We start from the raw sequence: 9396 nt of genomic DNA on the forward strand, positions 1-9396 counted from the left end.
CTTTTAGCCCGTACTTGAGTCCTACACACACGCACATTACATTACATGAATGAACCAGCAAGCTTATGGTTTTGCTGAAATCACGGAGACCGGCTAGCACACACCAAACACGATGCATGAATGCATGCATGCTGAACCCTCTTCTTAATGGAAAATACATGCAATGCTCTTGCATGTTCTTGAAAAAATAATGGCACGTACATGCATAAGATATCCTTGTCCCCGAGAATGTCCCATGTAACCGATTGTTTGTCATGCAACACGAAGGGATGCATGAATTTTACTTTGTAAATATGTATCTCGGTTGATGGAATAAAAGGAGAAAGAAATACATCTGTCATCTAGTCAATGATCTGGTAAAGGCAATGCAGACCATCCATAAAACTGAGGGTCATGCACCTACTTCGGGAGGAGAATTGATTCAAGACCACTCTCTCTGCTTGTTCTTTGCTCGTCCTTTCATTACCTGCCAATGTGAACTATATATACCCCAACTCAATAAATCGTTAGCCACAAAGAGAAGAAAGCACACCTTGCATATTGCATCAATCATGGGGATGAAGAATCTCTCGTTGTTCATGGGGTTGCTCATGCTTGCGTTGTTTCCAGTGCTGTCATGACAAGATGGTTTTGATCAATGGGTGACATTGCAAGAGAGTAAGACTAGCGTAGCCACATCGACACTTGACGCCAAGCTCTCTATAGTAGAAGCCTCAAGGATTGGTAATGGCGTTGATCCATACACTATCTTTGGCGGTGAAGATGGCATGTACAAGAGCATCAGTGAGTGCATTTCCAACGTCCCCAATGACAACACTACACGACATATGTTTAACCTAAAGCCCGGAACAGTGTTCCGTGAGAAGGTGTTCATTGGGAAAGGTAAGCCTTTCATCACGCTAAAGTCCGATCCCTCCAACCCTGTTGTTATCGTCTGGAATGATACTGCCATGACCAAGGGCAAGGATGGCAAGGTCCTCACCTCCCGTGGTAGTAGCACTGTTACCATAGAGTCTGACTATTTCATTGCCTATGGTATTATCATCAAGAATGATGCACTTCCTGCCGAGGCGGGCGACAAACAAGTGCAAGCCACTGCATTGCATGTGACGGGCACAAAGGCAATTTTCTATAACTGCACGATCGAGGGCGGCCAGGGAGCCTTGTATGACCATCAGGGGCTTCACTACTTCAAGGCCTCTACAATCAAGGGAAGTGTCGACTTCATCTTTGGGTCCGCACGATCTTTGTATGAGGACTGTAGTATCATCTCTACTAACAAGGATATCACCAACATGGAAGTGGCACAAGAGGGGTGGGCTAGCGAGAGCCGTATCAACAGTGAGAGTGGTTTCTCCTTCAAGAATTGTACCATTAAGGGTGAGGGGAAACCAGTATTCTTAGGAAGGGCATCGGGGAACTTCTCGCAGGTTGTGTACTCCTCCACTGAGATGGACAACGAAATTGTTCCCATCATATAGGAAAAGGGGAATATGAAAATTCCTAAGAGGTACTTATTAACATCACTAATCCATGTGGCTTTAGTTCATATATAGGATTGATCAAACTAACACATTTTGTTTGCTTGCTTCATCACACACCAGTGGGATCTACTATGGTGAGTTCAAATGCTATGGGCCTGGGTTAGATGCATCGAAGAAGGCTGGACGGGCCCTATCCCTAACTGAGGCTCAGGCCAAGCCCTTTACCTGCAAAAGCTTCATCTCAGGTGGCTCATGGATTACCCCCCTTCCCCCGGCTGATCCATAGATACAACCACATACTCACCTCTTTAATATTGCATGCATATTATAAAGAAGTGTATGTTTTATCTCTTTTAACACTTCCAATATATAGCGTGATGCATGCCCATGCATGAAATAGGCATATATTGTACTATGGTTTATATATATATATATATATATATATATATATATATATATATATATATATATATATATATATATATATATATATGCTTAAATGTTATTTTCTCTATTGCATGGTTCAAATGTATTTATTGTATAAATCTCAATGATCACGTGAGTTGATACTGTTATTGCACTGAGCTTTGATGACTTGTTCAAACGTGTGCGGATGAAGGAAAACCCCTCTAAGAGATGTCTCTCATCCTGTGTTGCTCTTATCGGTGTACAGCTACCGCACCGGGGAGTAGTGCTACCCCCCCTTTTAGAGATGATCAGCCAGGGGCTTTCCAGAGGAAGAACTCACACTAATGCAGGAAGGTCCTAAGACGACACATGTATAGGAGACCATTCGATCAAACTGTGTGCGATGCATGAATCGCAAACGGTATAGTTATAAAAATGTCTCCAATAAAATGAACTGTGTGTGATGGCTGCTCCATCGAGCATGATTCAGATAAGAGTTTTGTGTGCGATACGTGGCAATACATTCGATCCATACGATCTGTTTGAGATGATACAACAGAACACAAATGATTAACCAGATCAAGATGTGTGCGATAGACGGCATACATGTCACTCAGATGAACTGTTTGCAATGAGCCAAAATAATACAAACGGTTACCCAAATCGAGATGTGTGCGACAGACGGCATATAGATCACTCGACTGAACTATCTACAATGAGTCAAAATAACACAAACAATTGCCCAGATGGAGAATTGTGTGGTAAGACCGATAATAACACACACGATCTATATACTTATACTTACTTATACTAATTACAGACTCCCAAGGAATTATCATGTTAATCAGTAATTAGGAGCCGTTTATCTTGTGGGCCCCAATAATTACGGTTTGGATCTGCCCAATATTTCTAGGTCAATCTATCGGACGAGACTTGCCTGCTCCCCCGCCGTGTGCCCATCCGTGCTTCTGTCTACGTGGCTTGATTTAATTGGAATAAAATAATGCCCGGCCCCACCCCCTTAAAATCAGGGGGGATGATTAGATTAGAAAGAAAAAAGGAAAAAAAAACAGCCGTAGGATGAAGTGGGAGCACGGATAGGAGCACAGAGAGGGAGCAGGCAAGCCGGATCCCTATCTATAATCAAAGAACCGCTCACGCCTCCTCTCCACCTCCCGCACAATCCTCCTCTCCACCTCTCGCACAATCGCTAACGTGCAGGCCATCGCCACCTCCTTCATCTACTGCTCACCCAGCCATCTCCCTGGCTCTCAAATCTCTCTTCTTACAGCCATCAACGATGTCATGGGTTAGCACGGCCTCCTCTTTCTTCTTTCTCCATTATCTCCGTTCCCAATCTCCTTCTAGGCGCAATCTTCTCTTTTTGTGGTCCATGTCGTCCTATCTGCCCCCTCCACGGATTTCACTTCAATTGCATAGCGTTAGATTTCTCCATACTCTCAGCAATGGCTTCAGACTTCAGTCCAAGTCCACTGCCGCAAAACTTACCATAGGACAGATAAACTAACCTATTTTATTTTGTTTCTTACTGTTGTTAGAGTAGTTCAAATTTGAATCAAGTTAGGAGATATTTTCTTCGATGGGCTTCGTGCACTGGACGGCTGACCCCGTAGGACAAGGTAGGATGGTTGTTTTCGTTCATCACTAAGAGACCTAGGAGGAAGAAGGGGAAACAAAGAGGATCAGGTCGTGGGCTGTAGGACTGGTGGCTGGCTCGGGTGCAGCCATCAAGAAGATGGACAGGAAAGGCTGGAGAGACAAAGGGGCTGGGGGCAGGTACAGATTTGGTTTTCTGAATTTATGAATGTCTTATAGTGCACTCTAAATTTCTATCAATTACAGATCTTCAATTCTTAGTACTCTTTTGGTGCTATGATTTGTGAAACACATATTTGACTTAAAATCTGTCCATCGTCCGCCACTGTTCGCACTATGGATGCTTATACCTCTGTAGAAAATCTTCTTCCATGATCTCCTTGGTGTTTTAGTTCATTTGTCAATGTTCAGCGGGCAATACATTTTGTGAGATCTGCAGCCTACTCAAGGATGACGACTCCACCATTATTCTAACCTTCTTGGAGGTCTGTTCTAATCATCTTAATCTTCTATCACATACTCTTTTCATAAGGTAGTTACACACGCCATAGTTCCTCCCTCACTGTTCCTCAATCGCAGTCTGATGTATATTAGACATGATTTACTCATTGTTTAGACCTACTAGGACAAATGCCCGTGCGTTGCAACGGGGGAGAAAACTGACCTATAATCAAATTTAGTGAGAACTGTATATGCAAATATAACGCCACGTGCTTCATACAAAGAAACCGCTAGTTCATGAAAATGTCCACCAGCGCAGTACAATAATATCAGAACGATTTATTCAAGAATCAAAACAACTCACTGCATTAGTAGAATCCCATTGCACAGTAGGACCCTGAGCCCTATGTGTGGCCAACAGTGTTTTTGGATTTACTGAACTTTTGTCTCGATTGCCACGCGATTTGTGAAGTAGTTGGATCACGCACGAGGAAACATTAAATTTGAAGTTTCGGTCGTTGATACTTGATTTTTTATTTGAAACTTGCTATTTTCTCATTCGCTTTTTCCAAAATTATAGATAAAATTTTAAGACTTTTTTTTCTGTCGGTCATAGGCGCGAAAATTGTGATTTTATTGTTTGCGTGCTAAACTTAACATTTAATTTTAAAATCCATCCAAACATATTTAAGATGGATCTTATTTGAAATCCCTCGTCACGAGAAATACGAATTCAGAAACAAAACTTAATTTAAACTTTTCATTTAAAAGATATAAAAGTTTGAAAATCGAACGCCGGAAATAAAATCACATCCGAGGGACCGCGGCACAAATCCTCAACCGCTCTTCCCGTATTGCTTTTGGTTTTAGAGTCGCTAGTGCTGCCGCAAATTAGCACCACTTAACTTGTAGCAATTTCTGCATGGGGACAATATTTTCTGTCATTACCATATGAATTGTTGGAGGCCTATTTTAGCCTCTAGTGAGGAAAGAAAGCAGTTCCCGGCTATGCTTTTAAGCCTGCCGTTGAAGACCAAGCAAAATCCTGCTTAGTAATTAGAAACCAATTAAGGCATCATCATGCAGCAATGTACATTTTTTCATTATTCTACGGATGAATCCATTGAATTTGGCCACGTCGTGCGCCCTTCTTCCTAATCTCCCGTAATTCTCTTTTATTAGGGATGAATCCATTTAATTTGCCCACATCGTGAGTCAACCTTCCTATTTTTTTAAATATGGATGAATCCGCTTAATTCAAGGACGCCATGCGCCGGAGGCCCGGAGCCTTGCCTTCCTAACTCCTTTAATAACGTCCGTGTGCTAGAACCTTCATCGTCCTCCTTTAATTCCGTTTAGTTTAGCCTTCCCTCATTATCTCACATGGCCGTGTACATTATTACATTGGAGATCGCTAGTTCGATTCTGGAGAGCAAATTTTTTTCCTTCTATTTTCCTGGACTGCAGTCAGCCCGCCGGTGTGTGTGTTCTAAACGGGCTACAACTAAGATATAATATGGGCCACAGCGACACAACACGGGCTGTGCTCGACGGACGTGCGTGCATGTGTCATATGTCCTCAAATTAGTACCACCCCACATATATCTTAAATACCCCTAAAAAAATATATATCTTAAATAGAAAATAAAATCACCGCGGGACGAAACCAAGAATATCACCTTGCTTTATTAGTAGGTATATATATATTTATTAGTAGGTACACACACACACACACACACACACACACACACACACACACACACACACACATATATATATATATATATATATATATATATATATAACAGCATAGGAAGTTAGCACACCTTCATTGCCATGGCCAGCCAACGCTTGCAGCAGTCCATCAAATGAAGTATGCAAGGAGCAATAATGGAGAAGGTTTTCGTTCTTGGAGATTTTTATGTTGCGCTTCCTGCAGTATGAGAATTAGTCTATAATGAGCATGTACAGTTTCATGACATGCATTCATTAGTTTCAGACCTGTCTAGATACTGCCGTGGGTAAGATTTGGGCGTGCTAAAATTTTCAATTTATTTGGGGGTTCAGTTCACTAAAGATGTGGAAATCAGGCATCTCTTTTAATTTTGTTGGAAAGTGGATAAGTCATTTCGGAGAGTTAATTTCTTGGTTTGTTAAATCTACCTGTATACGTTTCTTACAAGTAAAATATATGGTTTTATCAACTTCAATCTGTTCTTTCAATTTTATTCTCATGCACTAATCCAATAACAATATGTGCGTCTTAGAAGCATAAGTTATGCAAGTTTTAATGGAATTTCTTTTGATAGTGCTCTTTGCATACATGGAGTGTTCAGAAGGTCGAGAAGGCCGCACCTTAGTATAGTATCTATTCAAAGCCACAGGGAAGATCGGAAATAATGCCCAAGTTAAGCTCTTGGTAGTTCTTTCTCATACTTATTCCACCGGGTTATCTTAGTGCCATCCCTTTGCTAAATTGATGTACTAAGTAATAAAGAACATATGCGAGTTGATTTTTGTAAATTTTACGTATTCTGTACAGTGCTAGAACTCTCTTAGTAAGAGCTGCTAGGTACTTAAGATCTGTTTAGTATCACCAAGAAACTTCCAAAAACAATGTACATACTGACTGATTCCATGATCCTAAACTGTATGTTGTTGTAATTGATATCTATGCTATACATTCATGTGCAGACTTTTTTTGACATCTATGCTATACATTCATGTGCCACTAGTGCAGAACCGAGCAATAGCACCGGTTCGTAAGGCCCTTTAGTGCCGGTTTAGTAACCGGCACTAAAGTGTGGGAACTAAAGGCCCCTCCCTTTAGTACCGGTTCAACATGAACCGGTGCTAAAGGGAAACCACGTGGCACGAGCCAGCTCCGGGGGCCGGGAGCCCTTTAATACCGGTTGGTAACACCAACCGATACTAAATGTTTGTAGGTTTTTGTTTTATTTTTTATTTTTCAATTAAATTTGTGTTATCAATTTAATTTAGGATTGTTTTACGTTATAATGAGTTGTAGTCGTCATCATCATCATCATCATCATCATCATCGCATATTAATAAATAAATAAACTCTAGCTAGCTAAAAACAATCGTAGTCGTCTAATTACCACTATTTAATCATCATAGTCATTACTGTTAGCTATCTAATCATCACCAACACTGGCTAGCTTAAAGAGAAAACATTCACTTTGTAACAGAAGCAAAGATATCATCGAGTTCAACATAATCATCACCAACATCGAAGTTCAGGACATGGACATGAGACAAGTACTAATTAAGAGCATGAACTAGTAGCTACTCCTGCTGCTCCCTCTTAGGTAGAATAGCATAGAACATGTATAGCTCTTCTGATTCATCATACTGGAGCATGCAGATGAATCTGTCTCCTAATCTTGGGTTGCGCTTCTCCTTGCTGCCCCCTAGTACTTCTCTGCGATCGTTAACAATTTTGCTCCAATCTTTCACTATTAAGCATTCTTTGCTTTCAGAAATCCTGAATGCACTCATGTGCAATGTAGGATATCTTGGCCATAAGCTAACCATTGACATGTCACCTTTAGTCTCGATCCACTAAGGCACAACTGTCATCGGAAGTCCCTATTGAAGAACATCGTATAGTAATTAATATACTAAGCAATGAAAGTTTAGCTTCAAAAATAATGTATGCAAAAGATGCACTAATTAAGGACAAATAGTTAAAATCTTACCATCTTTTGATTATAGATGTGACCGTAGTTCAATATGATCACCATTGATCGCACGTTTTGAGTACTAACATTTCTAAGTTCAGGAAAACATTTGTCTTGACATCGCCTCGACGAAAAGTTCAGTCCAAATCGCCGAAGGGTTCCAGCCGCATCGCCGAATGGTTCTGTCCGAGTCGTCAAAGAGTTCCGACTTCAGCTCAAAAGGTTCCGGATTATCAAAAATTTTGGTTGGATTATCAAGAGGTTCCGGTTCAGAAATTCCGGATTATCAAAAGTTTCGGCCGGATTATACAGAGGTTCCAGCTCAAAAGGTTCCGGATTATCAAAAATTCCGGTTGGATTATCAAGAGGTTCCGGTTCAAAGGTTCCGGACTATCAAAAATTTCGGCCGGATTATACAGAGGTTCCAGCTCAAAAGGTTCCGGATTATCAAAAATTCCGGTTGGATTATCAAGAGGTTCCGGTTCAAAAGTTCCGGATTATCAAAAGTTCCGGCCGGATTATCAAGAAACTCCAGTTCCAGAAATTCCGGTTCAAAAAAATTCCGGCCAGGTTATGTGGAGACCTCAGGCATTACAAGACACAGAACCAATCAACTCTTCTCTTAAAACAAAAGCAGCACTATGCATTATCCGGCGCCAGCGTCTGGCAAAAAATACCAGGTGCTATCATTTCTATGTATTTTATCAGTACATGTTAATTCATCCGACAACAATTACTCTGGCCGGTAATATTTTTACGCAGGGCAACTATTAAAAGAAAAAGGGGTGGTGTTATACCACGGATGCACGTTCAGCTGTATCGAGCGGCTTCACGGACAGGGTGTCGCGGTCCGGTTTACGTCAATGTACTGGCTGACTCGCCCGTCTGCACCACCTTATAACACCTCGGAAAACTCGCCCGTCCGCCATGGCCACCGGTTCATGCGTCCACGCCGGCTTACAACGTGGAGGACAACTTGCTCGACCGCACCATCTTACAATGCCGGGCCGACTCATCTGTCTGCTCCTACGGTTAACTTGGTCGTGATTAATTTTAGCATCACTGTGGTGATCATCAACTCGATGGCGGATAATTTCCGGCCTAGCACATCAGGTGATATCCATCTAAAATATATTTTATTAGCACATATTATTTTTGTCAAAGAACAATTTACCTTTACCTTGGTCTGCAATATTGTTTATGCAGGACCATTGTTCATTGCAAAAGCTATGGCTGTGTCATGGATGTATAAACTCGCGCAACCATTATGAATGCGCTAGTATCTTACCATGCCATCAAGCTCAGTGAATATATGTGCAAACCGACATTCTGCAGACCGGTTTACATCGATATGACGTGGCTAAGTCGCTCGTCCATGCCGGTTTACAATGCCGTGGCCGACTCATCTGTCTGTGCCGCCTTTGAAAGCCGCGGTCGTCTTTGCTGTCCGTCTCTCACGGCCTAGTCTACATCAACATACCGGGCCGCACCTGTCTGCATGAGCTGTTTATTGGGTATGAGCAAGTCACAGCTTGTGTAGCCCGGTTTTCTTTCAAATTGGAGAGAAATTATCATCAACCGCCGTTTGCACTGGATCGTTCAATGGGCAGGCGCACAAGTCACCGCCACTACAGTTTTGATTAACTTCAAATCGCCAGTTGGAAGGAACCATTGGCCGAGTTGCTGACACGGCTCATATGGGATCATTTACAACCCGCCGCAGTCACCTCAACCTTCTATGGATT

General features: G+C 41.8%; 1 pseudogene; it reads left to right on the plus strand.

The window, feature by feature from the left end:
- Positions 1-551: 551 nt before the first annotated feature.
- On the plus strand, positions 552-1891 carry LOC119289145 (annotated as a pseudogene).
- Positions 1892-9396: the final 7505 nt, after the last annotated feature.

Source organism: Triticum dicoccoides, chromosome 4A (genome assembly GCF_002162155.2).
Source record: "Triticum dicoccoides isolate Atlit2015 ecotype Zavitan chromosome 4A, WEW_v2.0, whole genome shotgun sequence".
NCBI classification, from domain to species: Eukaryota; Viridiplantae; Streptophyta; class Magnoliopsida; order Poales; family Poaceae; genus Triticum; species Triticum dicoccoides.